This window comes from Vespula pensylvanica, chromosome 8 (genome assembly GCF_014466175.1).
Source record: "Vespula pensylvanica isolate Volc-1 chromosome 8, ASM1446617v1, whole genome shotgun sequence".
Lineage (NCBI taxonomy): Eukaryota > Metazoa > Arthropoda > Insecta > Hymenoptera > Vespidae > Vespula > Vespula pensylvanica.
In genome coordinates this window covers 7292145-7298695 of record NC_057692.1, presented here as the reverse complement: position 1 = coordinate 7298695, position 6551 = coordinate 7292145, and the positions used below count along the sequence as shown (strand labels likewise).

Genomic DNA, 6551 nt, shown 5'->3' with positions numbered 1-6551 from the left:
TTAATAATCGTTTTAAAGATTGATGAAAATAATCAAAGCGTAATCGAATAATTGTAATAATCTATTAGATTATTATTCGATAATATAAAATGATATAAATAGAAATATTTCGCTTTATGAAAAATATATCGAATATATCGTAGTCGTTAAAAAAATTCGCTATTTTATAAAAGTATGTATAATTCTTTGTCGAAGTGAGCCCTTTGAATAAACCGAATAGTGCTGGTAGCATGAGCAACGAGTTTCCTGGCAAAGGACGTCGGACGCCTACGCGCTTTTATCTCTGGTGCTCGTTCATTTGCAACATAACATAAAGCTTAAGGAAGAGAAAGACAGGGAACAATGGAAGACACAAAGAGTGAAAGAGAGAGAGGAAGAGAGAGAGAGAGAGAGAAAGAGAAAGAGGGAAAGAGAGAGAGAGAGAGAGAGAGAGAGAGAGAGAGAGAGAGAGAGAGAGAGAGAGAGAGAGAGAGAGAGAGTGAAGAATAATCACCGTAGCGATTAATAAAATTTCATTTGCAAATTCGTTCGTCGAATATAATCGATATTCCGCATATTTTTTCAATCTAACGTATTGGTAATAGTGATTTGGTTTATCGATAATAGAACCAGAATGTAAAAATGGAAAATTCCAATAAGTAAAAGTTTCGAAGTTGATTGAAAAAATTACAAAATACTTACGTACATGTCGAGATACGTTAAATTGAATAAGAATATCTTCAGAAGAATGAAGTTTACCAAGAATTTCATAATTCACTCTAAATTAGGTTAAAATTTCATGAAAAAGGTAGAATACTCGTCGCCTTATTTCGTACACTTTGAATCTTGCATCGAACCGAGGGGAATAAAGTTTAATTTTCCTCATAACACAGAGAGTCGCGAAGCGAGATACCGAAGTTGAAAGTGAACTCGAAGCAGGAAGTCCCCGAACGAATTAAAAGGAGCCACAGAAAAGTTTCCACAGATCCTACGTACGCGAGTTTATACGTGTCCCATTGGTGATCGAGAAGGACGTTGAATACAACGAAGAAAGAAAAGAAAAATATTTCGAGAAAAGAAGAAATAATGGGATTGGGGAGAGATTGAAAGATTTTTATTTTATATTAAAGAATTCTGTATTAATTAATTCTATTAAAAATCGAAACAAAATTTATTTTAACAATATTATTGAATAAAGAGTATTTCTATTTATCATATATAAAGAGTATAAAATAATTAAATATTACATTCATATTAATGTAATTTAAATACAATGAAATTTTAATATAATTCTTCGTTATGTATACAGTCGAAGCAGGCCAGTCGAAGTAGGACAGAATTGTAAATAAAACCAAGTATGTGGATGACTTTGAAAATTAACAAGTTAGTCTTCTCTTATACTCCGTCGAATAAACATCGCAGCTCTCTCCTTGTCTCTTTTGCTCTCCCTCTCACGACGCAGGTACGTTACAATGAATAATACATCCATTATTATACATTCATTTTTATGAACAATGTATAATATATAACAACCACTGTATACTGTCATATAATTTAGTATTTAAACAATACTGCATTTATTTAAATATTATATAACTCGTAATACGTCGATAAATGTAAAATAATTAGTGTGTAATATTTCAATATATTTAAATCTCTATCTCAAGGCCATTTCTTATCTGTAATGTCAACAAAAATAAACATTCGATCGACTTTAAAGGTTATCGAGTTAGTATTATTTTACATTCCGACGAATAAACATCGAAATTCTCTCTCATACAGCCAAGCTTAAATAATTTTATACTTGTGATTATTTTACGTTTGTTTAAATAAACGTATGGTGTACATAGAATATAATTAATTAATATTTAAACAATGGTATATAAAATCGCGGAGTAGAATCAGTGTTGATCGCGATAAGAAATTCATCTGCAGTTTTTTATTTTCATCTACCTCTTATTAATTTCACGAGAATTCCAAGACGCATTATCGTGGTACTATTCGGATAATTCGTTTGAAAGAAACGATTGTTTATTCATTTTTCTTTGTATGTGTACATATATTTCATTTGATTTGATTTTAGATCGCTATTGCGAATAACTTATCGTTTTGTTCTTTGTTCTGTTTTAGATGTAACAATGATTCTTTTTCTTTTCAAAGAAGAAGGAAAGTAAGCTCCTCGTTGGAAGTTCTTAAAAAGAAAATCAAAGAACTCATCGATCCCATGACTATTGTGGTTGCTATAAAATAAGTGTGTTTTGAAGACATCGCAGAACTTCTTTAAGTAGTGAGTCAATTTTTAAATCGTTCCGATCACTTAATCATATCGAATAGAAGCATATTTTAGTACGTTGATATTTTTTGTCTTACAATCAGTATGATTTATTTTTCTTTTTTTATTATTCGCGTTTTTTTGATGGATTAACTTTGATGGACGAAACAAACTATTCAAGATGGACTAGTTCTACAGCATAAACTACTTAAAAAAGAAAAAACGCTGGTAATTTTACCATCTTATTATTTATTCTTATTAATTATTAATATTAATTTTATTGTTTTAAGTTTCTTTGTTTCCACGCTCTTGTACGTTCTATTGCACCTTCTGAGTTTCTTTTTTTTCCGGAAAAACTTTCGGGTGGAGGTTTCTTAAAAATGAGCTTTTATGATTGGAAGAGGCTTTATTAAAAGAGATCTTTTATAGTTAGATGGATTTTTTTTTCTTTCTCTTCTCTAGACTGAATCTATTCATCGTTGAAGAGGGAGTTATGATTTCGCATTGATTTAGATCTTTATACGAATGTTTTTGAAATATTTTCCCATTGTAAAAAGAAGAAAATGTCTTTTATCCCGTGTAGATAAGCTAGAAGAAGGGCATTGTGGACGAAGTGTGGGCGGAAACTCGCGTGGGTGTTTACAGGCGCGATTAAGCCCAAGCTTGGTCCCCAATGTACTTAAGTAGAATACTCGCGTGGGTGTGTCCAGGTCACTCGCGTGAGTATTTGTGGGTATGATAGGATCTAATCTTGGACTCCGTCGTAAGTTGCAGAATTGCTAAAATACGATCGATCGTGCTTAATAACTGAAGCTACTGATGTTGGACGGTCTCGCTATCTATTATCCAAGCTTAAAATGTCTGCAGTTAGTATCTGAATTCTCGCGAAATAACAGTGATTTCAGTATTTAAATGTTATTTTGATGCTGCTTTGATTGTATAATAGTAATAATAATAATAGTATCTGTTACCTTTATCTCATCGGTCTTCAGAAGAAGTGACCTCTATGTGCGAGATTAATATATAAATAATAATAAATGGATGATATTATTTTCGATCTAATGTGTATCATTTTTTCTATGACATGTATTCCATCCAACTAATATTAAGCTAATGGCTGCTTAAATACCTATATGTATAACTAGAAGCAAAAGATATAAAGTTTGTAGAATTAACAAATAATTAACAAACATTTTTTAAATTATTTTAAAAAAGTATAATCTGACATACAGTTTCTTCTTGTTTTTGTTAGATGTATTATTATTTTACTAATACATAACACATACAAAAATTTCTCTTATACACAGTGATATTTCATTGCGAGATAAGCGCGGAAGGATAATATAAAACTATTGGAATGGAAAACTCATTGTCAGACGCATGTAGAAGGAAATCTTACTATACGTCATTTATGGCTGCAGGTGTACGTGATTCTGATTTGAAATACTCGTAGGAAGCATCTCCGTTCCTGTCAGTTGCATCGGCCTTCAGAATCTTGAATATTTGCGAAGATGAATAAGTGAAATTGTTCCTATACTTATCCATATAACAATCATCACTGCCACAATTACATACATATACATTGCGGTTAGTTTTACACGTTCAACACAATAAGAAATTCGAGAAGTGCAAAAGACAATTACAACGTGGAATAATTCTGCGGAAGAGTAGCTTGTGAAAAACATGTAGATACACGTGAGGATTTGAATATTCCACGCATGAATATAGTCGTATACAAATAACTTTCTAAGATAATTTAGTTTCCTAGTTTTGAAGGAAAACCCTATTTGATAGGTAAACATTACCAGAAAATATTCCTTCGGTCTTTAATAGAAATTCAAGAAAGTTAACGACAGTGAGAAATTCACGTCTCGAGTGAAAAGTAAAAAATAAGAAAGAGAGAATAGAACAAAGTTTCAAAGTTTCTTAGTGAGGTGTATCGTATCATGACATGCATTTAAAAAGCGACTAAATAAGGGAACAAAGGTGCACGTAGATCAAATGATAGACAATAAGGGAGAGAGAGAGAGAGAGAGAGAAAGAGAAAAAGATTTGATTAATTTTCATTTAATCGTTTTATAAAACGAACGACTTAAAATGAATAGCAAAGTTCAATCGTTCTAATTCGGAATGACTTATTTTTATAGTAAAAATTCATCCCTCGTACTTAATTATAAGATAACAATACTGTAAACAACTGTAAAATATTTGTTAAAATTTAATATCGTAAATAGTATCGAAATAAAATGTAATATTTATCATGGAAGCTTCGGTTATCTATAGAAGAGAATCGGCAAGCGAATACGCATTTTTTCATGTGAAATATAGGGATCTCCGCACAATAGCGAGGTGTCGTAGGAAACGTTAAACGCAGCGGAGCGCGACACCAACGACGAATGTCTATTCCCTGACGTTGGTGACAAAGGCGGACGTGAGAAAAGAGAAGGGGAAGAAGAAAAGATAGAATGGAAGGAGAATGAGAAGAGGATGAGGGTAGAAGGAAAGTGGAAACGTTGTGTGCGAATCGAAGAAACGAGCGAGGAGAAATGGAGGGTGGTTTAAGTAGAATTCTTACGTCGATCGGATTCCACTTGAGGTGGCAAAGAGAAAAGATCGGAGAAGAATCAAGCGTACGGCGACAGCGTGAAAGAGGGTAGAAGTAAAAGAAAAAGAAAAAGATAGAGATAGAGATAGAAAAAGATAAAGAGATGATGAGTCCAGATAGAGGAACGAAGGGATGACTCGCCGAGTGCTTAGCTCGGGAGGAAAGCAAACAAATCGATGTGCCAGTGCATTTTTTGATTTCATCTCCCGTTCTTTTCATTGACGCCAGGCCCACTTGCCAACGTTAGCTACTTAACGTCTATGTTCCTCACACACACGCACGCACACACTATCTCTGGTGAACTTCAAAGAGCTTTGAGACGCGTCTGCGACACGAGTCCTCGACGTATTTGCGGATTCGCTTATGCGGAAATTGGAGTGTGAGTGGATCTGGGAAGATTTAAGCGAACTAGGAAAGATGAGGAAGATGTATATGTGCTGTTGCTCGTTGAAATTGTCGTGTTAGATGCACCCTGCGTTCCATCTAACGTGAACGTCGAGGAAACCGAAGAGTTCAATAACACGATTTGCGTGACACGAACGTACTAAAACCTTACGAATATAAGATTGGCACCTTCGTACGATGATAAAACTTCGCGTGGATAACGTCGACTTTCTTCTAAACTTCGATGCTTTCAGAGTGATTGATGAAAGAAAGGTTAAATTACTATAAGATTATCGAAAGAGAAAGATAATTTTGGTTTCTGAGTAAGAATTCGACTAATGCTTGGACCATTTATTGTATTTTTATTCCGTCCTATAGAGACCAATAAATATTTATAGGAACGATATAAGCAAATGACATTGATAAAGTTTATAATTAGAAAATTAATGAACCTTATCTCTTTTAAATGGTCGATATATGGAGGACCAATAACGATCCATGATGATCAGACGATAGCTTTTTGTTCTATACCCGTCCATTCCTTATAGTCGATATTAGATTTTACAAGCTTCTGAATATGACACTTACTTTATGAGCTAGCCTTCTCTGATTCTGCTCACTTGAATTCAGATGATGAGGTTCCTTTAATATTCGAGCGTCTGCTAGTCGTCTGATCTGAAAGATGATCCAAGTGGAAAGATGAAGATTGTAGGAGATCCTCGTCTATCTTGTCTCTTTTACTATCTTGTCCGTCTTATGATAATAACGCCGCTCCTCGAATATTAAATAACTAGAGTAATTAATTATCGGCATCTCCGTCGTCATTACCTATGCTATGTTACATATACCTATATATATGTATGTTGTAATATATTTTCATAATGTTCATTTAATAATTATTATGACAATTAAGTACATGTCGGAATAAAAAATCTTCGATCGATCACCAAAATCGAAGTTCTTTGTTTCTTTTTTTTTTGCAATAAACGACATATTTGTTCAGCTTGAAAGTTTTTTAACAATTTCATTTTCTCTTATTGTGCATCGATCACTGGAGCGTGAAAACCTATCGATGCAAAAAGTTTTATTATAACATATATCCCAGTGGAAATAAATTCGAGAAAATCGTCCGGAGAGTTAACATCCGTTCTATGGAACCTTTAAATTCGATGATAACCTACCATCCTATTTACTATCAAGATGTACATTTATAGATACTATTTTTCGTTTACCGATCGAATCAAATCGAACCGAATCGAATCGATTATCAGAATGAATGAGTTCTCCAACGAAATTATATTAATCGTTATG

General features: G+C 33.3%; 1 long non-coding RNA gene across 2 annotated transcripts; it reads left to right on the top strand.

Moving 5' to 3' along the window:
- Positions 1–1740: 1740 nt before the first annotated feature.
- Positions 1741–3306, top strand: LOC122631204. Of its 2 annotated transcripts, XR_006327637.1 has the most exons (3): positions 1741–2026; positions 2110–2266; positions 2433–3306. It is a non-coding gene; the product is annotated as an uncharacterized LOC122631204 (long non-coding RNA). The 2 variants fall into 2 exon arrangements; XR_006327636.1 differs by lacking the exon at positions 2433–3306 and having other exon boundaries at positions 2110–2270.
- The last annotated feature ends 3245 nt before the right edge of the window (positions 3307–6551 follow it).